The 27,819-nt window shown below is 37.4% G+C and overlaps 1 pseudogene; it reads left to right on the forward strand.

Annotated features, from left to right (window-relative positions):
* The first annotated feature begins 418 nt into the window (after positions 1 to 418).
* LOC134210409 (small ribosomal subunit protein uS12-like) lies at positions 419 to 27,697 on the forward strand (annotated as a pseudogene).
* Positions 27,698 to 27,819: the final 122 nt, after the last annotated feature.

Here is a 27,819-nt window from a genome sequence, read left to right on the forward strand (position 1 = left end):
CAACCGTCGACAAGGCCAAGGAAGTAAAATTGCAAACCGTAAGAAATCATGCATCGCGCGCCACTGATGAAGGAGGCACCTCTTCGCTCCCTCGAATATTGGCCGTTGGTGGATTGGCGTTTTATATTCAATAAAAATCGATTTTTCCCTTACATCGCCGTTTTCCAGCGTTTATGATCCCGCACTTTCCGACAGGGGATGGAAAGTGGATTCAGTTCGTTCGTTCGGAGGAGACTCCTCTTCTGTCGCACGTCGCCACCTTGATTGGAAACTGGGAAAGGAGATCGGCCGTCATCGGCCGAGATCGACATGTCAATCGTAAATTCTGTCCAGAATTGTTGCTGCCTGCCGGGCGTATGCCGGAAGCTGTGGACTCGCATTCGTATTCCATGAATCGTCAACGATCACGATGATGACAATGACGACAACTGACAGCATCCTGAAGGGTTTCCTTCACGTTTCGCCATCGAACGTACGTACACAATGCCGTCGAGGACCTCTCCGCTTCTTCATCGGTATTCATGTCACGTGCACGACCGCATCCTCCACAACCTAAACCATCGCAGCATGTAACACGTACATATGAATGTTTGGTAACAAGGCCAACTTGTACCGCATCCTCAGACCGACAGTGAGATAATCCAAGAACATGAAAGCAATCAGTATCTCATTTCCTCCTCCGGTAGGTAAACCGACACAAACTGATTGACTGGGCCGTCGCCGCGACTCAGCTGCTGAGAGCGAGGCGAGAGTTCTCGAAAGGGGAGCAGCCGGCAGGCTGATGCTGTGCGTCTTGAGAAACAATTTCTCGAGTGGATCCTTTTCCAGGTCGGCAACAAGGACGAGCGAGCTTTGAGCGTGCGGGCTGTCCTTCAGCACTAGCAACAACAACAGCAGCAGTAGAAACACACAAAAGGAATGGAGAGCTCGCGCGGCTTTAGATTACCCGACGTTGTTGAATCTGAAAGACAAGTTCGCGAACCTGCGGAAGCACGCTTGACGACGAAGGAGTGCCTTCTATGCCTATTGCCGTACCCTTCTTGTTGGTTTTGATTGAAGGATGCAGAAGACTACGGGTGGGGAAATTCAATTTGAAGCAAGTGGAAAATGCGAAGCGGAAATTGTTTTAAAGCTACTCCACCTGGGCAGTTGATTTGCAGTGGTTTGGAGATGGGGGGAAGGAACTCGGATACTCGGATCCAGTTACGGTTGTGCTGCGGCTGCGGACCGAAGTGAGTATTACGACCCAGCTGAGGGATGAATGATTGGGTGGGAGGAGGAAAGGCAATTTGTCGAGTGGTCTTTTAGGTGAACTGATTTTGACAAGACCGGGGAGAGGACTGAGATTCCCTAAGAAGTTGATGGATTCTGGAATTTTTGAAGTAGTTTGTAATTAGCAAAGGTATTGTTTTATATTAAGAATAGACGAAAAGTTGTATTAGCATGAGATGTTTTCTCACATAATTACAGATGACTTTGTAGAAGAAACCAACTTTGAGAAAAGTATCAGTAACCATAAGTTAGAACTACAGCAAAAGAGGCTCAAGGGAAGCATTAATCATTATTAATTTAAGTAAGTAATTTCGTCTAATCAAAGGCATTTCAGTAGTTTATTTGGAGGCAATTAATTGCATATTTTCGGCAACTCGGCCATAATAGTTTTTTTGTGGTAAATATCTTGACTGTATCTTGGAGTTGGTCGAGTCCCTCCAAGACACGTGGATTCTTTTTCGCAAATTGCATATCAATTTGTGCATTCGCAAACGTGTGCAGTGCATATGCAAGTTATTATTTGGAGAGTTAATCGCAATATAAGGGCATACCACCAAGATAGGCTTTTTCTTCTACCTATTTGAAATAATTACTGAATTGGCGGAATAGAAATTATTTTTAGGGAAGTTTATTAGATATTTTATACTGCGATTTAAGTACCGTGTTTATAACCTGAAGCATTCCAATAAAGAACTTTACAAGATTAAAATACTTCACTATTCCATTTACTTCCACTATATTAACTTTGTATCAACAGATACGTTTTTCGTTCTCTAGTTTTGTTTCGTTTTTCGTTTCTTTTCGTTTTTCAGTGTTTTGTTATCGACTTAAAAAGCTTTAAATAATTTTCTAATCAAACTGCAAGTTGAATATAGAGTAGCTTTTTTAATCCGTGGTTTTTCTTCGCCTCGACATACCACCTTATCTACATCGTGGAAATTGAAGAACGCATAAGTTAACCAGAAAACGTTAGTCAGTAAAACGATCGGTCAAGTGACCACGTGAGTGAAGGTACACACTCATTTTTTTTTACCGGGATCTCAGCAAATTGTTAATCTTTTACCGAGAATCGCACAGCTGAGTCCCAGCAAACTTGTTTTTCCCTGAGATTTCTGTCAAATTTTCTGAAAATCAGCAAATTATTTTGCCGGGATATCAGATTGTTTTGCTGAGTACTCGGCTGTGCGAATTCTTACTGAGTTGCTGAAATAAAAACTGAGTGTGTATGACTTTCATATTTTTATAATGTCGAAAAACGTTATTACGATGGCCGAATGAATCACATTTGCGTATCTGTAAGTTCTTTTATCCAAATCCGCTCAAGAGTTTTGTACTGTAAACATTCAGAAGGGATTGTTTAAAAAAATCGCATATCAGATGGGTGCCCGAGATTTATCATGGACAGGCTTTAGTTCAGCCACGTTTCTGTTTCAGTGAATCTATGTTAAAAAGTCAAAGGTCAATAGGTCGAAGGTCAAAAGGTCGAAGGACTAAAGATCGAAGGACAAAAGGTCATATGGAATGACAGAAGGTTGACGGAAAAGATGGTTGGAAAAAAATAACTAGGTCAAAAGGTCGAAAGGACGAAAGATCGAAGAGATAAAAGGTCGACAGAAAAAAAAGTACACATATCAACTATGAGAAGACAATTATATGGGAGGATAATTTTGGAAAGGGAGAGGGTGTATAGGTAGGGGTATTACAAAGAAAATTATAAAATCTGCGTAACTTCTGAACCTCTGGGCCGATTTCAACCCAATTCCGTACAAACATGCTCTTATTCTGTTGGGATGGCTATAAGTACGAATAATTCAGTGTAGCTTCTACACACCTGGAATGATTTCAACCAAATTTGGAACACATATTATTTATCCTTAGTAAACGATTAAAAAGGATTAGGAACGAAGGCAGATAGCAGGAACATTTTGAAATTGGAGCCTTTTAATCGATTTTCAACAAATTTGGAATACATTGAGAAATCACCCTTTTGAGAAACCGATCACAGTGTACACACCACAAGAAACCAATAAGCACTCCAATTCGCCAAACCGGCCATATAGGTAGTGCTACCTCAATGCTTGGTGCTGCAATAAAACATTTGCATTGCATAATTTACTTTTCAACCCGGGTTCATAGAGTTAGTATTTAAATAAAAATATGATCTATCGGTCTTAGAAAAGTTGAAGAAAAAAATAAATATTGAAATAAATTGAATCTAATAAAACTCTTTGAATTTGGTAACGATTTTATTGAAAATTTACAAAACTTTTCTAAAATTTTATTGTTGCCTCTCTCAAGTTGTTATTTTCGTGCAAAACAATCCAATGGGGAGGGGTTTGGTGTCACATTTTTAAAAATATTTGTATTCCAATCAGAGTGTAAAACAATCGAATTTTTTTGGTGAACTCCACCTTTCTTCACTTGCTCACTTCCAGACACATTCATAGTCGGCTCTGGACTGTCAATATTCAGTTGAATATTAGTCATTGAATATTTATGCACATTTTACAAATTGATAAATTATCTGAAATCTAAACACGGTTCAAATGAGTAAAGTAATGTATCACATAGAACTGAGTCCGATTTTCATCCGCGAGACACTTTCAACGGTAAACATCAACATAAACAATGATAATTATGTTTTTTCTGCACATAGTAAGCACACTCAGTGACAGTCGAATTAATGAGTTTGTGGAGTAGTCGTCTGACTATGTCATTCTATGTTTTGAATATTCATGCGATGTTTGTCAAAATTCGGACCGAAGTTGCTTCATGAAGATGAATATTTTATGCTCTGATTCCAATATCAATTTCAATTTTGTCGAAAACACCAACTTTCTGTCTCCCAAGTAAACAAAGTCATAGAGGTGCACAGTTCGTCCCTCCTTGATCACTATTTGTTTGTTTATCTTTTTTATTTTATTCGTTTTACATTTCTTCAATGACTCAACTATAAACTCCCTTAAAAAAAAATAAATTTTCAGTAAAAAATTCGGGGAAATCGCCAATGAAGAAATATTGGTATGAGCAAAAAATTAGTATTACATTTTTTTTAGGAATTTCTTTCGGCCTTGGTAGATTGTAAAAGCAGCAAAACCGAATTTGTCTTTACATCCAGTTTCGGATTTATAGGTATAAAACTTTTTCAATGAATCTAGAAATATTTCGAGCTAGTCAAAACTGCCCGATCTTGCCTGGGTTATTTTTTTTGACATAACAGTCAATTAACTAAATTGCAGCGTCGCCCTCTAGATTGATTTAAGTTCGAGCTGGATAGTTTTGTTCAAAACTCATGGAAACGTAGTATTTTCACATTTGTTCTACTTTCACAGCGATATGCTTTATCTTTTCTTTGTATTTATACACAGCTGATCCTAAGACGAATCGATTAATAAGTAAATCTTGCAAATCGGTTCATCCGTTCGTTATTAATATGCCTCAAAGGTAATGTAAATTCATTTTTATATATAGAGATAAAAACTTTTGTCGGTTCAGCCCAAATAAATCAAAATTTCCATAAACAATAAATTTTTTTCCACAAAACAAAAGTAAATTAGCACAATTGCAAAAATTGCAATTATAAAAGAAAAATTTTCTATAAAAAATCAAAATGTTTCACGAAAAAATTTATTGAAAAAATTTAATAAATAAATCATTGAGCAAAAAACAATTACAAATTTATACACAAAACAATTTTTTCCCACAAAAAAAAAACTTTACACGAAAAAATCAATAGAGAGCAATAAAAAAAAAGAAAATTTCTATAACGCAATATAAAAAGTAGTAAATAAGGCATTTTTCCATAGATGACCCTTTCTTCAAAAGCGTTTCAAGTTCATGGAAAATTTCATCAAATTTACTTTTTTATATTTTTTATAGATTGGTTATTTTGTGGAAAATTTTGAATTTTTCATGAAAAAAAAATATTTTGTGGAAAGTTTTGTCGATTACAATTAATTTATTGCTTATATTATTTTATTTAAAGACAAGCATAACAGAATCCAAAATTAAACTACTCTCGTTTTCAAGGGCACACCACTCAATACGGAGGCAGCGGACAACTTTTGTTTTTATTATTTCATTTTCGCTGCGTCGCAGTATGCGTGGAATAAGAAAAAATTAGAGTTGTGCGATGCTTTCATATTGAGTGAAAACGCGAGTGAATTTTGTTTTGAATTCCAAGATGCTTGTCCTTGAGTAACATTCATTTTTTTTTTCTGTGAATTATTTCGATTTTGTTATGGAAAATTCTTCTTTTACAATTGCAATTTCTGCAATTTTTTGTTTTATGGAAAATTTTAAATAGTTTATGAAACCTTTGCATTATTTGTGGGAATTTTATATTTATTCATTGCTTATACCCTGATTTCTTTATTGGCAATTTCATTTTTATGGAAAATTTCTAATTCTTCATTGAAATTCGAAATTCTTCGATTGGGCTTCGAAAAATCATTGTCTTAGATGAGCCAATCAAAAAAAAAACATGTTGTCTCGAAAGAGCAAACTGATATAGCTCCTTAAAATGAAAAGTGAGCGATTTGCTCTTCAGTATGAAAAAAAAAATCCAAAAAACTACGAAATTGTAGAAAATAGAAAAAAAAATTGAAACATTTATATAGATCAGCGATTCCATGTAGGGTTGTGTGAGGTTTTGTCAGTTGGTCGTCCCTACTTCATCAAGCGCAGCTGCTGATGAAGCAAGTGTGTAGACCCAGACAATACTAAATACTCATCCTACTTGGTTAGCATTGTACAAATAATACTTGTGAGCAGTACTTAGATTTTCATTTTCATTGAGTGAGGTTACGCGATATTTACATTTTACTCTCACCCAATTTCATAGAAAATATAAACAATGAGAGGAATTCCGCAAAATTTTCACGGACTTTTATTTCATGATAAACAAGCTGTTTCTTCTTCATTAATGGTACTTCTAACGCAAAAATTAGGAGCATTATAATCATTTTATCGACTAGTCATCTTTATTTGCATTTGGAATTCAAAACAAAGCAACATTCCCATCATGAGTGCTTGTAATGTGACAGGTGACCGGGAGCCCGTTACATTTTCATTTGGTCTCTTGAAAATGAAAATGTAACTCCTTCGTAGCTTAGTAGGGGAAGCACCTATACAGCGTACTGGTTTCGTGGGATCATACCCACCGAAGGGAGTGGTTACTCTCCAATGCATTTTTCGATCTAAATCTGTGACATGTTGTGCATATGCATAAATCGAGTTTCAGAAATATTTTTATTAATTTTGAGAGTCATTGCAGTCTGTTGAAGCACCCAGTGTGGAATTGATAAGAAGCACGGCCTACTTCAAACGACAATGAAATCATTTAGAAGTTCAAAGAAAAGTTTCTGGAAACTCATGATAATAATGAAAAGTATCACATTCTCACAACTTTATCTAGAAGTTGGTCAACATATCAAATATTACTTCATAATTCGATCGGGCCAAAACAAACTACAGGAGGTTAAGGGCATAATGACAACACCAGGAAGAAATCTAGACAGGCCGTCTTTAGCCGAAGAAACTTTGTCACTTTTGCGTGATTTCTATAACAGTGACGAAATAAGCCGCGTATATAGTAGGGTGCCAATGAAAATAACATTTTCGAATTTCAAAAAACGACATTGCTCACAAGTTTCATTACCCCAAAATATGACCCCATGCAAAATTTGAGCTCAATCGGACATGATTTAGGGGTGCCTAAAATTCATCAAAGTTTTGAAATTTCTACCCATGAAAATTTTCCCAAGGAAAAGTCGAAAATCGATTTTTTGTTTTTGATGCCAAATGACTTAGAAATGCATGAAACTTCGAGATCTGATGTAATTTAAAAAAAAATGAAAAAAATCGAATTTTTCTGTTAGGACCAGAGATTGAATCCTAAAGAGAATGATTCAATAATTCTCACTTATCATCTTTGTATACATATACAATATATAGCATACCGCGAGAAATTTTTTTTTTTGGCAAGCTGTCATGATAGAGAAATGATTCGGGAGGCTATACCTCATGATAAATTTCTTTTAGAAAGCTCCAAATGCGGGGAGCACTGGCTCTGATGATGCATTTCAACTTGTTCTACACAGCTACAGCTACAGTGCAGTAACCAACACGAAATAAGCGAAAACAAAGCGAGAATCACCATTTTTCCGTGGGGGCTTCCTATTCGATTCTGTTTTTTCGCACTTATATACAGGTTTGATAAATTTGTTATCATGGCTTGTTATGATTCGGAACAGTTTTTGCCTCTCTTTTATCGTTGTTCGTTATCTATTGAGAGCGATTTCTGCAAACCCTACTTAGGACATTTTTGGAACTTTTTTGGGATTTTTTTTCATCGAACTTTAACATCGGACGATACGCAAAGGTTTTCGTAGCCAAGAGTATTCCCCTTTGCAAAAGTTGAGCTAAATCGAACATGATTTAGGGGTGCTCAAAATTAATCAAAACTTTTTTTTTCTCACAAGGGTTAAATTTTGTTTTTGTTTTTTGATGCCAAAGGACTCAAAATGCATGAAATTTTGAGAATATTTTTTTGAAAAAAATCGACTGTTTTTGGACTTTGAAAAAATATCTTATGGTGAAAACAATTTTTCATCGAATTTAGAAACCGGACGTTACGTAAACATTTTCTAAGCCCTAAAATATGCCCTTATTCAAAATCTGAGCTCCATCAGACATGATTTAGGGGTGTTCAAAATCTTGCTTTCAAAATTTTGAATTGAAAGTCTCAAAAATGTTCTAAGAGTAAAAACCGATTTAAAAAAAAAAAATTTGCTGAAATAGCATCAGATCTCGACGTTTCATGCATTTTTAAGGTGATTATACAATCAAGCCATGTGGTGAATTTCAAATTTTCTACTCCTATTATCAAAAGTTCAAATGTAGCGTAATAATTTTCGTACAATGCTGAAATTAAAGTCGATTTTTTAGCATGAGTAAGCAAGCGATCTACGGATGTTTCATCCCCATGGGCGTTGTGGTTCTCTCAATTCGTGTTCTTGAAAAATCACTAGAAAAAGCACGTGGTTTCCAAGATGGCCGATTTGCGGCTTTGTTGTTTAACCACCTTAAGTCATTTGGCATCAAAACCAAAAATTCGATTTTCGACTTTTCCTTTGGTCCCTTGGGAAAATTTTCATGGATAAAAATTTCAAAACTTTGATGAATTTTAGACACCGCTAAATCATGTCCAATTAAGCTCAGACTTTGCATTGGGTCATATTTTGGGATAATGAAACTTGTGAGCAATGTCGTTGTTTTGAAATTCGGTGACAATTTTTTTTCCTATTTTTTTGCTAATGAATACCGTGCGGGACCGAAATCCGTACAGCACCGAAATCCGTCCATCTCATGAGATATCAATAAATTAAAGGGGGTTAAAGGTAATAAATGTAGAAATAATTAATCTTATCCTGTTCAGATTCTTGGCAGTAAGCTTTTAAGACACAGAATTGGAAAGAAGGCTTTAAAATTAAAACTACAAAAATCAAAAACAAATCTCCACCCACCAAACGCGGAGTTTGTGCCGCCATTTTGTTTTCGGGTAGAGCATAATTGCACCAAAAGTAACTGTGTTTTTATTGCTTATTGCGAATCATTACATAAGATCAGCGGAATACAAATCGAAGGGATCGCTTCTCAAGGTGCGTATCGAACTATTTACAGTGGTAGTTAAGTCAATCAGACTGTTTCAATTTAGTTAGTTAAAAAATAGCTGTACGGATTTTGATCCTTTGATTCGAAATCCGTCAACGGTGGACGGATTTCGAGTCAGGAGTAGTTGATTTAATTCATTATTTTATCATGTTTTTCGTAGTTTTTAATGAGTAAATGTGAAACAGTTCAAAAGTAGAAGCCTTCATGCTCCTGTGTTGATGACAAATGTTTTATTTACATTCGATTCCTATTTTCTAATGACTTTTTCATATACTAAGGTGCTTAAGTGTACGTATTTCGATGCCCCACGGTATTGGCCCATTTTTCCCAAGGGTCCTTGAAAAAAAATTCAAAATCGATTTTTTTTTTCAAAACCTGCTGCAATGCATTCAAATGAACGCAAACTGAATATATCTGCCTAAACTGCAATTTTGACCTCTCTTATGTGCTTTTCTTGTAACCATCAGAAATGCACCATTACCGCTTGGTGGATTATTAAGGGTTTTTATTTTTAACTTCTCCATCGATCTGGTGTAGTTAAAATATTGTTTTGAAGTCAAGTTTTTGCGGTAAAAGTTTGGTGAAAAAATAAATGTGGGATTTCGAGATATTTCTATTTTTACATTATCTTTCTTTTTCTTTACAATTGTGTTTTTTTTTATTTATAAATTAAGTTCAACTCATTAATTAACGACACATTAACACACATCGACACATTAATTATCGATTTTTTAAAGATAAAATAATTTTTTTACTAGTATAATATGTTCTCCATAAATTCCTTTAAGCCCTCTACAATTCATTCTCAGACAGTTTTTTCGTACAATGAACGGTTGCCGAGTTATAATTTTTTAAATTAATTTGCTCGAAAACACATACGGCCTTTTGATAAATGACTCGAGGTTCGATTTTTTTAAAATAGTGGAAAATGGTCTATCTACTACACCGAAAATGTATGACAAATTTCAATCAAATAAACTACCATCATGTTTGGTTGATGTGTCATTCTGCGTGGAATCCGTCATATCAAAGTTTTTCCCCATAATATGTCGTGAAAAATGAATCTCCTAAAGCTAATTTCCTTATACTCTATTTGGTACCCTATGCATCTTTATCCACAATTCTGCAAGTTCCTACACTGAAAGAAACAATGCTTGTGCTTGTTTATTCCACATGTTGGTATGCATCGGTTTGTGTGCTTGTTTATTCCACATGTTGGTATGCATCGGTTTGTTCCGGCTCCAAATGGGGATACTTTTCAATTGCTACGTGCTCGTTTTTTGATGTTTCTGGCAAAAAAAAAAGTCGATTGAAGGGATTATGTTATCGATTTTGTATTGACTATAGATGAGGTCTTGGTCCTACAGAAGTATACTTAGGCATTACATTTTTGCAGATTTGTTTCGGTTCTCCAGAGTCCGGTAGCTTTATCAGTAACAAACATCGGGACCAGCAGCGTCGCCAAATCCTGTATTAGGACATTATTTAAAATATCAAACACTACGTTTTCGAACGGTTCTTGCATAGCGGAATATGCTCAAACCAAAAATAATAATCTTTTAATAAGAAGCCACTTACCGAATGATTTACAATTGCAACGAAGTGCTTGAAGTGAACTGCTTTCTATGTTGATTTTCTGCGGAGGTTGTTTTAACTATAAAATGACTTGACATAGTTTGTGGTTGACCCTACTATGGTTGATGGTATAGTTGTCCGATTGTCTTCATGATAGCATGGTCGACTGAAACATAGTGGTCTTAAGAATATCTTGGTATCAACATTACTACTTTATGGCATGGTAAAGCTATCTATTGGTTCATTTACCACGAGATTACTATCAGTGTATGACAATTCATGATACCTAACAGCACTACAAGGGGCTGTACACATATTACGTAATGGTGGGGACAGTAGTAATGGCTGTCTGTTAGAAAATAAGTGACTGGAAGATTTGTCCGCAGAAGATGGTCGAAGGCCAGTAAATCGACCGAAACGTCCGGATAGTCTGGCAAAGTTTTGTTTTGTCATTTTTCGCCGAAAACAAATCGATGAGAATCCCCACCAGACATTTCGCGGCGATTGATCCATTATGAACATCACATATTTTGTAAGTACTCATGGGGAGAGGCAGGTCTGTCTCTTTTACGCACCATATAATTAAAAAATCATTTGTATGAAAAAAATCGGGGGGTCGAAAAACCCAGAAAAATTGCTGACGTAATTAGTCCACGGCCTCTATGTTTGAGAAACTGGTAGGCTAGAATCGGAAATTGAAATAAGTGTAGATAATATGACTATGTTAAAGTCACCATTAATCAATGGAGACACATGGTAGTTTAGTTCCATGAGTGGTATTTAAACGTTAAACGCAATTTGAAATTATTTAGTTAACGCTCAGTATCAAAAGTGTCAATTCGAACGGAGTACCAAAGCGAATCATTTATTTCATACATTAGCAAACATCAAACAACTCCGAAAAAATCGTGTTCTAATCAGCTTTCCAGAAGAGCTAAGCCAGCCTGGTCGTAAAATACATAAAACTACCTCTCCGTGTTGTTATGTGAGCTCTTGCAGAATAGTAAAACAAGGACACATAAATCTTATTAAGTGCAGCTTGAATTTGCCAATATATTTATTGCGCATTTTAAAACGTCAAAAGTAAGATTTGATCACGTCACAATAGCGACAGCCTGTTTAATCGAATTCCACCTTGGTGATGTATTTCATCTATCGATTACGGTAGGGAGGAGTTTTGCCGTCCTCTTCTCGGAAAAGAATGCGATACCGGCGAAAAGATAGAACGGAACGTGATCGTAATCCCGAAAACCTGTGTCGAATTATGATTAATACCACGACCGGCTACAGAAAAAAAAAAGTTTCAGCTGGAATTAAGGTTCTGTCGCATTGAAGCAAACCGGATCGGCTTGGCGTATGGCATTTATGTAGGTAGGTACGTAGCACTCGGACACTTATGATTTCGGGCGACAAAAATTCGAAACAAAAGGGCGAAGGACGACGACACCCAGTCCCAACACACGAGTAGCTCCGGGGCATCCGGCGATGCGTTTCCCCGTCAGAAATGTCACGTATGGCAGTAATAGTCGGGTGGGATAATCGCTTCCGGGGTTTTCGGGGTCGTTTAAAAAGGATTAGTTGGCAGAAATAACCAAGCCATGGAAGACCCTTTTTTTGCGAAGGGCGTTCAGCGTTGTGAATGGCTGTCGTGTGTCCTCCCGGAAGGTATGGGCGGCAACTGAGATTCTTGTCACGTAATAGACGCATCCCAGACGGCAGTACGGATGGAAAATTTCACCGGCTTTGGATTGATAAAATCTAACAGCCTGTAATCGGATGGTTAACGAGTTTTTCGAATTTCCGGAACAGGGGATTGTCTTTGCAGGCGGATCTTGCCGCAAGCGAAATCCAATTTCCTGCCCCCCGAATTCAAGGTTAGTGCAACAGAAACATCCATAAATCTTCGCCCGGGAGATAAGCATCCGAGAAGGGTGTCAATTTATCCTATCCATCACCGTTCGAAAAGCGATATTTTAATAAACATCCAAAGACCGTCGCTACACCGGGAATGCGATTTTAATGCTCCGATTCCGATAAATCAATTTTACGACAGTAATATATGGCAAGTTTTATTACCCGTTTCGCTGATCCATACCGGTGCGGTGTGTGATGCTCGGTTCCGCGTGGGCACACACAACACAGAGTACCTATAGTCCCGGAAAACCGTCCGCTTTCCTCGGTTCCGGCAAGCGTCTTCCGGTTCGGTTCGGTTCGAATTCATCTTTGTCACCATCGTCTCCGAGTTCATTAAATATTATAGCGAAATCGTGCGTTGAACCGACTTCGCACGCTTCCAATGTGGTTGAGGAGGAAGCACGCCGGAACTATGTAGGGTAGAAGTCTTAATTGGGTATGTGTTCGACGTGTTACATTAGTTCAAAAATAATGGAATTTGTACATGAATTAAATTGAAAATTAAATAGAATGTAACAGTGGCACCTTTGCATTATTTTTAGATAATAAGTTGAATAGAGTGTGTGATTAATCATTTCATTAAAAAACTGCCTTTGTTGATATTTACATTTCATTTCGCAAATAATCAAGAAATCTAGTACTTGCTACCGCAACAAATTGGTCATCCACTCTACAGCAGCCTACCACCGTTTCCCGCTCTACTCTTGATAATACATCACGTTCAACATATTTCACCTTTTTGATGCGCGATGTGTAATACGCTGTTGCTGGTACCGAGGAGCATATGGATGTATGTGGAAGACGTTTTTTCCCTTTGCTCAGAACCAAGTGAAACGTGGTTGTACTCCGTTTGAATAGCAGAGTGGCATGTGTAAGCGGTTGGAAGCATAATTCATACATTTATTTGAATAGGTGTAATTTATGCAATCGTACGAATGGTGAATAATTGTAATCGGCGTTTGAGTGATGATGCACGTCTTCGGTGCGGCCATACAAGTAGCGAAAAGCTGGAGATTGATTATTTCCAGCAGGAACTGGGAATATGTTTTCGGGAGTGGGACATGTGACACGTACATTTTTTTTGCAAATATGGCAACATTCATTATGATTTATCAGGGCATTTTCCTTGAAATAATTCTCATATTCAATCGGAATTTGCTTATCAGGCAGACTGCTTGACTGCTAATAGCAGATGACGACTGTTTAGGATATACCAAAGATTCTTTACAATTAAATTTAAACACAAGACTTCCATAATTTTTGCGAATGCCGATTGCTGGAATTGAATTTAACCAACATTGCAAATTCCCACATCCACCAGGACCTGACATCAAACATTTTCAAAAGCAAGTACATCTATTGCTTCACGGTTTATTGAACTATGCAATGTGGCACGGCAACATGGAATCTCTGCAGCAACATAATTTATTGGCAAGAATGATCATGTGGAGTAAATTCTGGAAGAAATTAGACAAGTACATTAGACAAGTATTTGGTACACTTCTTCTTCTTCTTCTTCTTCTTATTGGCATTACATCCCCAGCCCCACACTGGGACAGAGCCGCCTCGCAGCTTAGTGTTCATTAAGCACTTCCACAGTTATTAACTGCGAGGTTTCTAAGCCAGGTTACCATTTTTGCATTCGTATATCATGAGGCTAACACGATGATACTTTTATGCCCAGGGAAGTCGAAACAATTTCCAATCCGAAAATTGCCTAGAGCGTCACCGGGAATCGAACCCAGCCACCCTCAGCATGGTCTTGCTTTGTAGCCGCGCGTCTTACCGCAGGAGGGCCCCACATTGGCACACATTTTTCATATTAAAGTCCATTTTTCGTCATTGCAAAAAAAAAACGTGTGCAACTCGTTGCAAGACTCGATTTTTAGCACTCGTAGTATTTATTCAACTCGGCAAACCTCGTTCGATAAACGTACGACTCGTGCTAAAAAATTCATCTTTTTGCAACTTGTTCCACAAACTATTATTTCTCAGTTGGTAAAAAAATACTGACAGTAAAGTTATAATTTGACCGATGAAATTATGCCTTCAAAATAATTGAACCGAACAACTGTTAACGAAAAATAGCAACTTTTGCATCATTTTACAAATTGTGGTATTACTTAGATTTTAGATTTTCTCACAATTCTGTATAAAAACCCGAGCAAAGTCTGAAAACATAATGAGAGCACATACAAAACATGTTTTGATATTGATATCAAATTGAAATGATAATTTGTTTTGCAAATATAATTCATCATAACTGATTACATATTTTGATCTCATTTTGCTGTTGATTTCTAAATTGTATGATCTGACATCAAACTGTGTATTTATTTTGTTATCGGAACCAATATCAAAATTAGTTTTCGATTTGCTCTCATCGATAGCAGGATTAGCTTTCGATTCGATGTCACTGTAAGATTTTTTTGCTATACGTTTTGTTATTTTAACTGTTAAAACGACCAAAAAGATATTAAATAGAGCAATCATACTCGGCGATTTTACAACACCAAAACAAGTTATCGATTTGCTCTCAAGCTTCGCTCGGGAACCTTCCGAAACCTCTATAAAAACTGGACATATGCGAAATAGTTAGATTCTTATACAAAAATGTAAGTTCACAAACTTGTAAGCTTGCAAAACTGTAAGGTCTAATACAATATTTATATAAGAATCTAGCATTTTCGAATATGCCCAGTTCTTATACATTAGGGTGGTTCAAAAAATCGATTTTGCTCCACAGTGCTCATCTGATTCTTTACCATGTTATGAGTGTCCTCTGAAAATTTGAGCTCATTTGGATTAAAACTGATTTAGCACAAGCGATTTCAAGTTTGCATGCAAATTGGTATGGGGATATTTATTTTGTCCGTATACTGTAAATGACGCTTCCGCATTAAGCGCAGGTTAAAAGAAAACCTACATAGCTAAAAGGAATACTCAACAGCTTTCACCCAACGAAAACCGCATGTTGATTGATCGCCCCAGTAATTAATAATCGATTTTAATACAGGTTGCGAATCTTTAGTCATGATCGTTAAACTTCTTTGAGGGCATCACTGAAATGTGCAGTGCAACATAGTAGCCTGAATTTGTGTGTGCTATCTTTCGCGCCACGAGCAGCAATGTTGCCTGTTGAGGAGTTATGCAATTAGCTCCAGAAAACTATGGTATAGATTAAATTCGATTACTAATTATTGGAACGATCAATTAAGATGCAGTTTTCACTGAGTGAAAGATGTTGAATATTCTTTTTAGCTATGTAGGTTTTCTTTTCACCTGCGCTTAATGGGGAAGCGTCATCAACAGTATAATGAAAAAATAAATTTCCCCATACTAATTTGCATGCAAACTTGAAATCGCTTGTGCTAAATCAGTTTTAATCCAAATGAGCTCAAATTTTCAGAGGACACTCAGAACATGATAAAGAATCAGATGAGCACTGTGGAGCAAAATCGATTTTTTGAACCACCCTATTATACATGTTTTGGTATGTTCTTATACAGAATTGTTAGAAAATCTAACAATCACCGGTTGGGTGTAAGCATTGATGACGAGAAGACCGCATTCTGCTAATGGAAAACTTTGTTTTTATTCACGTTCTGATTTGAATCTGGTTATGGGCCCAGTCAATATGAAAACAGTTTTGTCGAAATACTCGAATGTAATTGGGAGAACCTGAAGATGGATGGGTATGAATGTACCATTAAAAAGAAACAGTTCACTGAAGTTCACTGTACATAATGCCCCGGAATCCTTAACTGATTTCTGGAAGAAAGGTGGCCAGAAGAAAAGAGCAACGATAATGCTACAGATTAATGGATGGAACTTTGAAAACACGATATAATATCCAAAGCGAAACTGAATCGGAATTGCTGCAATTTTTGTATACCGCTCGGGTTTACAAGAAACAAAACTATCAACAACTCATAAAAAAGGATTTCATTTACTGAATAGTCGCAAGTCATTCATATCGATGGCACGAACAGTGTAAGAAGAATCAGATACAGTCGAATTCGCTTTTACAACGCCACACCAAACAGACGGTTTGTTGTTTCTGGTGCATTAAGTTAAGACCCATGTGTGGAGGTTGGCCGTTTTTCAAAGAAATTACTCTACTTTGAATTGGTTTCAGTAACTCATTTATGACCAAATTTGGCCGAGATTCTGCCAAATCGAAAAATTTCCAAACTTTTTGCATAGTACATCGCTCAATGCCGGGTCCGCGACGTTAGGCATAAATACGTCAAGCATAAGGTCGTTAGGCATACGTACGTTAGGCTTAATGGACGATTGGCATAATGGACGATTTTTATTATTTATTCTTTATTTGGAGCAGGGAAAAGCCCGCTTGAGTAGAGCAAAACCCCTCCCTCAAGCGGGCGCAAAACCCCCTCTTCTTTTATATGAACATAAATTACAATTCCAACAGATACAATATTTCTTAAGACTATTGCAATTTTACAATTAAAGAATACTTAATTTCTATCCTCACTAACTATCTATCAAAGGGTGTTTGTGTTAGAAGCGGAAAGTATGCGGCAAAACTTTTTCTGAAGATTGGGACGAGAGAGGTGAAAGTCAAATTCAGTAGCACATCGATTGAAGATAAGGCTCATACCAGTGAATGTCTCGTTATGTCCATAATTTGTACGAGCACCCTGGAGGAACAAAAAAGAACTGAACCTAAGCTGTCGACGGGGCGCATTTAGGTTCAAAAGAGAGAGCAAATAGGAGGAATCAATTCTTGATTGTAGAAGGTCGGAAATAAATAAAGCCCTGGATATAGCTTGCAGCGGTTATGATAACTTGGTAGGTTGTTTGGATCATGCGAGTGGAGATTTGCATAATTCTGCCTTCTTTATGTCATATTCTGTTCTTTGGGTCATTTTATGCCTAACGTCCATTATGCGTAACGTCCGTTATGTCTAACGTTCATTATGCCTAACGTACTTATGCCTAACGGAGTATACCCCTCAACGCCATAATTGAGGATATTGTACAACAATAATGTACGTATTAATTAACAAGGAATCATTTGCGTTTTCCTTTTGCGAACAAAATATCATAAGTCACTCGAAAAGACGCTTGGTGCGGCTTGGCAGAACCTCTACCATTTAGTCATAGTCATATGAGTATCAAAATCTCAAAGGTGCAGCCCAGTCAGGTTGTACGCAAAGGCGGCGGTAATGGATGGTTTTTGTTTTCACATGTTAGTCTGCTGCCGACGGCAATTTTCTACCGCCGCAAAGCGATTATGGTTCGCACTTTGAAGAACATTCCTCTCGTTAAGCCTTCTCTTGATTAAAATTGTAAGTCTGAAAGAGCCGATTTATTTTCAATAATGCGCCTTTTCAATATTTACAACAAAATCTGGAGATAAGATTATAATTGCCTGACGCCAAAGTTTGCCACCTATGCGAGTACATTTTTGTAGCGTTTCCCTCCGACGATTCCTTCTTTTATTTCGTCAACCGACGTAGGCTAGTACATATACAATGTACCTGAAAAGGACCCAATCGTAGGACCCATGCAGTAAGTTTTCCCGTACAATCGTTAAGATAGAACTCTCACTGAAGGCGATCACCGATGGTGATGATATTCTGTCGTGACTGCTACTGACGTTACTACGCTTTGAAAATTGATTGTTCAAACCATGTGTAAGAAATCAATGTTTATTCCAGCTCTACCCGGACAACCTATGGTTGTCAGAGAGCAAACTCCATCTTCCTTCTTGTCGGAATTTTTGCTTTGTAAAATGATTCCGAATAACTCTCATTAGCTGCAAAGCCCTATAAGATCAATAATTTTGAAATAGCAATTAGTTAAATTATTGGTCTACGTATTTCGGCAGTGCTGGCAGAATAAGCGATTTTGTTTAGCATATGGTTAGAACAATCAATCTTTGAAACGTTATAACTTTTATTGTGGACGTTCCAGAAACGTACCTTCTTCAGCAAAATTCTTCAGCATCCTTTGTGTTATACGCTATGTGCAACTTGGTTTACTATAAACTGAAACCTCTAGAAGTTTAAATGCAAAAAATATACGTTCCTCTGAAAATTCAGAGGGTTGGTGTTAGGCCCGCAAGCCAGCCTTTAAAAAACCCATCAACGATCAATCAACTTGAGAATACGGTCCGCAAGTATCGACAAAGACCTCAGCGAAACGGAATAAGCGACTGGAAACTTGGCTCGTGGAACTGCAAATCTCTCAACTTCATCGGGAGCACACGCATAGTCGCCGATGTGCTGAAGGACCGCGAATTCGGTTTCGCATTAAGTAATCATACCATCTACCAGAGCTAAGACAACCCACACGAAAAGCATTTATTGGGCAATGATGGGCAATATGCAGAGAGGTGCGATCGGTTGGTGGTCGATCGATAAGAGAATGTGCACTATGTACAGGTTATGGATCAAAGCCGCTTCTACAACTTTATTATAGTTATAGCATTATCAACGTCCATCGCCAACACTCCGGAAGCACTGATGATAATAATGACGCATTCGACGCGCAATTTCCAATACAATTCTGAATATTTTGTCCCTATTGGTTCGTATGATTTCATTTTCAGTGTGAGATATGAACCAAATTCTGATTCTCGGATCTCAACCCGCTTTAGTTAAACGATAATATGATACTCACTTACTATACAAAAATTACGACGGCGTCAAACAGAGTATCCATCGAGATGGTAAGTACAGTGTGTGTGTTTATTTACTTATCAAACATTTACTTCATAATCAGTGCACAGTTAAAAATTCTGAAAATTACACGATATGGAAATATTTAAACGCTCATTTTTGTGTTCAATAGCGTCTAATTTTACATCCAACTTTTCTTGTATGCAATATGGAATACAAGCTCCATAGTAGCGACGACCTGTAATTTTAAAAAGTGATGGAAAAATGAGTCGAATCGGACGGAGCCTTTTTGTTACATCATATATCCGAAAACCTCATTAATAAAGACAATAAAAAAAAAAAAAAAAAAAAACGTCATATATGCTGTAACATTTTTATACTGTGTGGATCATGCGCTTGTATTGCGCTTTGCTCCGGTCGAAACAAGTGCGATCTTCTATAGCTTGTAGTAGCCATCGGGAAAGTATGAACAGAATGCTACGCGTCGGTTCGGACGTCCAAAACGCGATCCCCCACAGTTTGCATATGCTACCGGGCATCCATGGTCATTGGTGTCCATGCTCGGTTCATAGTTGAAGGATCTGTTATCGTTGCACTTTGTGCGGTCGAGAAGTATATCAATCGATATGCGCTTGATCGTTTTCCTGCTCGGTAGTTAGGTAGTTAGTTTGTTCGACTTTGTACAGCTGAATCATGGTTAGTTAAAATCATTGTGTAACAAGAATTGCACGGTCGTATTGCTTATCAAAGTGAATCCAGATCCAACGACACCTATCGATTAACTGATAATCCTTCTTGTGGTTTTTGTGGAGACGCAGAGGTAAACACGGTCTTCAAAAGCAACAATCACCTACTAATATTCCTTGACTCTTCCTAGCTGACTACAAGGACGTGTCCGACGCGGTTATTGATCATTTTTGAAAATTTGAGTCACTGAAACTTGCACACTGAGAATGATTATGATTCACTGATTCTGTTCAATCGCAGAGTAGCAACCATAGATATGTGTCGTCAGTCACAGCCAAGATGAATACATACACCACTAGCTGTTCCAATCTACCAAATTCACGATTCAGCCATCTTGGATTTTAGTATGGGAGAGCCAGCCGTTTTGCACTGAAAATGAATTTTTCACCCCCGTCTTCATCTATTCCACAAACTTGGCAGATTGAAGCACCTAGTACTGTATTCATCTTGGTCACAGCTAAGCTAAGCTAAAAAATACGACGGCATCATCAAAAATACGACTAGAGTTCATTCGTGCCTAACCAACTCTCTCGTTTTGGTTGGTAAATAACGGTATACGCGGAGCGGTACACGTTTTCCTATTGTCGACGGCTGACCTTGGCTGACGTTTTAGGAGGTTTGGGCAACATTTGATCGCTTCACAACAACTGCCCAGGCCGCGACGTAAAAATCATCCAAGGAGATTTAAGCACTTAGGTTGGTCAGAAGGAGGAGTTTAGATCAACTATTGTAAAGTTTGCCCACTGGTTGATGAGAGGAAACGGTACAGCGATCGTAAACATCCGCCTTTCCATTACCTTTACACGACGTACGCAGTCTTCTCTTCCATTCGGTCAGGCAAAACGTGTCCAAACGTCAAAAATACATCTCGTGAGTATGTTTCACCCGCAAAAACTCGCAGCCAACGATAGTGCTTCTCCATCGATTGTATTATTCGCCGAATAAATCTCACTATAGCCATCGAATTATTGCCACCTTAAATTGGCACAAGCGGCACATCGACCACTGTGGTACCAATTTGGCAAGACGTGTGTAAAATCGTGACTACAATTCAAGACAAAATTTTCAAAACGACTTATCTGCTTTTGTAAACAAAGATTCAAACGGCGATTTGACGAATCTGATAGCCCTCCCACGCAAACCAACACCATCAACAGGTAGCGGAATCCTTCCCCTACCTATTGATGGTGGTGGTTTGCGTGGGAGAGCTATCAGAATCGTCAAATCGTCGTTTGAATCTTTGTTTACAAAAGCAGATAAGTCGTTTTGAAAATTTTGTCTTGAATTATTGTTTATTTGCGGTGTTCTAAGATTTCAAAAATTGTTAAATTCACAGTCATTGGATTGCTATTTACTCCTTGTGATGTTCGATAATGCGCTTCTTGTGTTTTATTAAGAAATAATGTGTATAAAGTGTTAAATTCTGAGTGTTTCATAAAGAGAATCATGTATGAATGCATGTACTGATAAATAAACCGAACGTTGGTGCAGTTACGAATGTACATAATGGAAAGCAGAGACTCGATCCATACAGGAAAGATAAGTACCTTATAAAATATATTAAAGAAGCTAAAAACTACCAAATAATGGATCTATAACGTAAAATATCATATTATTGATGGTTGGTTTATTACCAATCGTCGCCATACTTTTCAGTTATAACAATTGATTTGTGTTTATGATGTGTCGTCACTATTGCATATCGCTTTTCATATGTCTTGAACAACACATACTTCTGTTCTGTGATTTGAAATAAAATCACTACCAGGCATAATATACTGTGGCTTTTATAGCAAGCGCACAAACTGTGAAGTTTTAACCTGAGGTATTTTAAATAGTGTGCATGAACAATCTTTCATGTATGCTCTTCTACCAGATTCTGTTGCCAACCCGGTTCGAATCAAATTCAATACGTATGCACTAAATGCGCGAAATGTGATCCATTATTCACATTTTGTGTATTATGGTGAAAACGATTACCAAATAATAACATGGTTTCCAGATTGTCACAAAATTTGTTTTCTATAAAATTGTTTCAGAGTTTTTTTAGTGCAAATCTAGTCTGAACAAATTATTCATAAATTAATCATTTGATATGGGTCTCCTAGTTATATACTATTTTAACTCGGGTAGTTAAAATTATAGATGTATTTAAGAAGGGCGTTGTTGGATTTGATCGTAAATTCAGATATGACTCTTTTGTGCTATATATTAAATTGTTTCGTTAAAGTGATGTGTATAATGGATGAAAAATAATCTTTTCGATCTATTCGTCACATAGGTTTAACGAAGGAGTTTAATTCTGGCGCATGGTCATTTTTTTCTGGATTAAAAAGTGTCATCATGAAGGTCTTTAGAAATGTAATTTCTGTAATACATGCATATCTTCTTAAAATGTATGCTTCGTATGTGTGAATCTATAAGATTTCAGTAGTAGTGTAATGTAACTGTAGTGTATTTTATATCATACACATGTGTATTCCGAACATACTTCACAGTCAAATCGTATGACTGTAATCAATAAATAGTAAATATCTGCAATACTGAAACAGTTCTAGCTTACCGTTCTTACGCACCACAAGTTCCCTAAGTGAATCGGACGATATATTCGTCGAATATTATCACGTAAGTTGAATTTCGTTGCATTTTCATGCCAACTTTCAAATAAATTTAATTACTCGATATATATATATATATAATTTTTTTTTAACTTATATAGAAGATGGATGAAGTTTTACTGCTATTTTCTCAAGATGAGAAACGCTCGGAAGGTCTATCCACTACCTCGTTAGAAGAGTCAATAAAGAGGACCGCCATTTCTCCTGCATCGAACAACGAGAAAAGAGCAAAGCTGAATACAGTCGATTCGTTGAAACTTATGATAAAGCGCCCAGATGGTGATGTAGATGATCAGTTTTTTGAACAGTTGTCCTTGGAATTAGTATCTCTCCAACAAAACATCCCACAGGAGAGCAACCAACCGGTCTTTTCGGGCTTTGGCCATGTTCAAGGCATAGGCTGGTTTGCTGCTGTGAACGACTTCAGCATACGATGGCTGAGATCGTCTCTAAGTTCTATCAAAGCAAAGAAATCTGTTCCATTCTTTGAAATTGTACCTTTCACAACTTTACCGGTATCACGAAGAGCTATTCTATCTTTACCATTAGTTCCTAGATTGAACAAAAACGCTCACGCAACAATTTTGAATATGATATCTAGATTAAATCCTAACTTGAACACAAAGTATTGGAAGGTTGCACGCATCCTCCCACCCGAAAATGGTAAGCAAGCTGTTGTTTTGTCCATCGACGGAAAGTCGGTCGAAATAATTGAAAAACAAAAAATAAGATACATTATTCATTATCTAAAGTTTATATAAAAATTTACCCAAAAAGATATAACAAAAGTTATATACTCCAAACTGATGTAATCATCAATGTTGAATTAAATGAAACTAAATACAAAACTTACAATTGATCTATTTTATTTTACACAATACTCCTTGCAGAACCTCTATGGAACCAATATGGAATAGAAGCATGTCTAATATAGCCCATGCATTGATTGAATTTTATCAAAATAGACGTTATCACGTTGAATAATCTTTAACAAGTTTGAGTGTAACATAATTGCAATATTTTCAGTTCTTATCAGTTCTTTTTCTATCATGATCTTGCGGGTAAATGATGATGAAGGCTGTTAGAGGCGAGGCACAAATCTCCCATGGTAGGGGAACGTGCCGCCAGAGCCGACGTTCTGATACCTGATACCTGATGTTTCACCCGCAAAAACTCGCAGCCAACAATAGTGCTTCTCCATCGATTGTATTATTCGCCGAATAAATCTCACTATAGCCATCGAATTATTGCCACCTTAAATTGGCACAAGCGGCACATCGAAGTGCATGAAGTTAACCCACGGGGACGGGACTAGCAAAAGATGCATTCCAAATGCCAGCCGGGCCCACTCGTTGAGGAAACAGAAACAGATTGGGTAAGAACAAAGGAGCCATGCTAAAAAGTGTCCCCTGTGGCCAAATGTGTTTTCTGCTAAACAGCCCAAACGGACCGTGTGGTATCGTCCCGGTATTACAGTGCGAACACGATCTGCCGCAGAACGAACTTTTTGACGGACAAGTCCCGGATAAAGACTCACCGGAAGAGAGGCTCGCGCATCGGTAAGCCCATAAAGGAAAGCCGATTACTGATTAGTAAATAGTTTTTTCTTCGATGCAGCTGAGCGAGATGACTGGCCAATTGATTACTCCGGCCACCGTTCAATCAGGATTGGACATAAAAGAAGCTTTCACGAAAAATGTGTTCAAGTTGGTTCGTTAGCACGGCTAGATTCGAAGAATTTGCTCAATACTTTAAACAGGGTGTCTAATCATCTGTAAAAACAAAATTTCCTGATTTTTCCAGGTTTTTTCCAAGTGTTTTACATTAATTTCCAGGAAAAAACAAACGTGCTATACAATATATTTTAGCAGCAAAATAATCAAACCAAAAAAGTAAATATTGCGAAAAATATTTTATTAAAGAATGTTTTGGAGGCTTCACAAAAACAATGTTGTAAATTACTTAAGAAATACCTCCAGGAATTGCATCGCAAGTTTACCCAGAAATTGCTTCAGCCATTAAATCTAAATTCCTCCTTTGAAAATTTCTCCATAGATTCCATCTGAAAATCCTCCGGATTTCAAGAATTGCTTCAGAACTTCCTCCAGGGTTTAATTTCTTTGCCAAAATTTTAGAAAACATCTCAAGGAATTGTTCCGGAAATTCCTTTAGAGATGTAGTTGGCGATTCCTTTATATTTTTTTTTGGGAATTCCTTTATGTGTTTGTTCGAAAATGTCTTGTGAAAATCTCTCGGAAATACCTTTATAAAATACATTGCAGATTTCTTCAGATATTCTTCTGAATTTTTTTTTAGGAATTTATTTGGAAAATTGGTTAAGAATTCTTCCGGAAATTTCTTAGAATTTTATTTCACCTGTTTTAAAGTAACTCAAGAAAACTTCTTAGGGAAATGTTCCGGAAATATGTTTGGGAATTTCTTCAGGAAATCCTTCAGAACTTCTTATGAAAACTCCTTCAAGAAATGTGTTGATGCAAAAATATGAGATTGATGGATTCATGACGTTAGGCACAAGGACGTTAGGCATAATACCTTCTTTATGTCGTGGGCTATTTTTGGGGCATTTTATGCTCAACATCCTTTATGCCTAACATACTCATGCCTAACGTCCTTATACCTGTACACGTGACCAACATCTAGTTTGCTTGGATCTATCAGTAGAAGCATAAGTACTAGAACGCTAGTGGCGCTGTAGTCATTAAAAGCATTTTGCCAAAATATGCTTCCACAAGCCTAACTTGGCCGTTTATTATGCATCATGCTGTAGTACATGTTTTGTTTCATCATCAACATTGGCTTGACACTTGTAGTACCGGTACTTTGGCTGCCAGATCAAAGTGACCTAGATGTTAGTCACGCGAACAGGAACGACATTAGCAATCTAATACTTATGCATCTACTGATCTAGCAGCCAAGGTACCGGTACTATAAGTGTCAAACGGCCAAGTTATAGGGCACTGCACGGAAAAATCTCTTTCTCTTTCATTCCTCATAACTTTTGACGTTTACTGGCATTGTTGTTTTCTAATTTCTTTGCAGCGAGAAAGAGACAAAGCAGTCCGTGCAGTGCCCTATTCAGATTACACAGTTGATCCAAAAGTTTAAGATTGTCGTAATGTCGTTCCTGTTCGCGTGACTAACATCTAGGTTACTTCGACCTGGCAACCAAAGTACCGGTACTACAAGTGTCAAAATGATGTTGATGATGAAATCAAACATCCACTACAACATAATGCATAAATTATGGCCAATTGAAGCTTGTTGAAGCATAATTTTGCGAAATAGTTTAAATGATAGTTTTAGTGACAAAAGGTGCGCGGGAACCTCGACAAGGGAAACTAGTAGCTAGGAGGGATCCCATCGAGCAGAGGACGTTCATCGTGTGCGTTGCGCGATGGCATGGTAGTTGGCACGTGGTGCGTAACCTAGGCGACATGTGAGCCGTCAGAAAGTTGGTAGGCCAACCCCATCAGCAGCACAATTCGGGCCGATTTGGTTGCTACAACTTAAAAGTGTAACCGAATTCAGTTGCATATAAGCCGCAGAGGCCTACACAACGCATATGTGTTGCGCGGGAGGGTGCACTTAAAAAGAAGATTCGTGAGGAAATGGCATGGTGATATAATTTTTGATGTGCAGTATTTCAAAATAGAAATTGGCGAAACTAATCTGCATGATCCTCGAGAATCTCAAACTTAGTGTGTACGAATTGAATTGATGATTTATCTAAAAATTCGATTTTTGAGGATTTTTTGAGAAATTGGAAACGTTCTGGTGTGGGTAATATGGACCATATGAAGTAACGTCATATGGGGGGAAGATGATCATTAAGGCGAAGATGATCATTTGATATGTCAGTCAAAGTGCCTATTTTTTATGAAACGGTAGTCAACAATATTATTCGTTCATGTAATGTTACCGCTAGGTAGAAAATCCGAGTTTTTCGATTATAATCATGAAAGTGTATTTCGTGGAAGAAAGAGAGAGATAGTCATAAATGACACTATTTTCTTTTCAAATATTGACTTCGTAGACTTCTTTACGTAGTAAATTCTACATTCATACAAATAACCTAGTGTATTTTGACGGCTAGGTCATAATGATTTTAGTAGAGCAGTCTTGATAAACTTCACCCCAAACTAGATTACTCAAAAGATGTGTGATAATGCGATAAATGCGAACGCATTTCAGAAAACTAAAGTTGTTTATTTTTGCAACGTATAGCAGTACATGATTTGAAAATATTTGTTTCGATTCAAAATGTAAACACACATTGTTATTGCATGTTTTGTCTTAAAAATGATCATCTTCCCCCCAGATGACGGTACATACATTTTTTCACCGAAAAAGTTGAGCTGAGCTAAGAAATTTTATTATGGAAATTTTGTATTGTTTACCTCCGAAAACGCCAAGCATTTATTAGTAAATTCGAACTTCCGAGTTTTGTTTAGGTCAATGGCATTTTTAAGTGATTTTTATTAATGTAACGTGCTTTTTTATTGAAATCATTGTAAGTATATCAATTATAAAATTATCAAGAAAATGTTGGATAATTATTGAAGCAATTCATCAACTAAACCAGCGGTTCTCAACCTGGGGTACATGTACCCCTAGAGGTACCTTTGCTGGCCCCAGGGGGTACCTCGGACAAGAATGCGTAATGGCGGATGCATTACAATTCCAAAGAAAATTTGAGAGATATAAAGCCTATTTCCGAGAAGTTTGGTAGCTTCACTGCAAGAGTCTTGAAATGCTCATTCTATGTGTCTCGGAAGCCTTCTTCTAAGTAGCTCGTAAGCCTCCTTCCAAGAGGACTTTTTTCTATTCAAGTGTTCGTTCGGTTCAGACGCCTTTACACAGTATCGGTAAACCACGTGGAATCCGTACCGCTCGGAAGCACATCCGTTACCGCCGAGACCAGCGATGTTCCGACAAGGACTACACGAAGGCTTATATAGGCATTCGCTGGAAGTCATACTCGTTCGCCAGAGCCTTTCACGCCAAGGGAATCGTGCTCGGAAAGGTTGGCGTCGAAGGCAAGCAGCCGAACTTATCCATCAGTAAGTGTGTCCGACTGCAGGTCATCAAGAACGACAATAAAATCACCGCCTTCGTACCTCGCCGCCCATCGGTGACATTCCCAGAGTTCGCTTCAAGGTAAAGTAGGTGGCCAACGTTTCGCTGTTGGCTCAGTGCAAGGAGAAGAAGGAACGTTCACGATCGTAAAAGAGGAAAAAACAAATCCGTTGGAGGTACTCTCGGATGCGCTGTGGATTATATTACTTTAAAATATAGTGTTTTAAGTAATGTGTAACTGTAAAAAAGTTAAGAAAAATCCATACACTCTT

Source organism: Armigeres subalbatus, chromosome 2 (genome assembly GCF_024139115.2).
Source record: "Armigeres subalbatus isolate Guangzhou_Male chromosome 2, GZ_Asu_2, whole genome shotgun sequence".
NCBI classification, from domain to species: Eukaryota; Metazoa; Arthropoda; class Insecta; order Diptera; family Culicidae; genus Armigeres; species Armigeres subalbatus.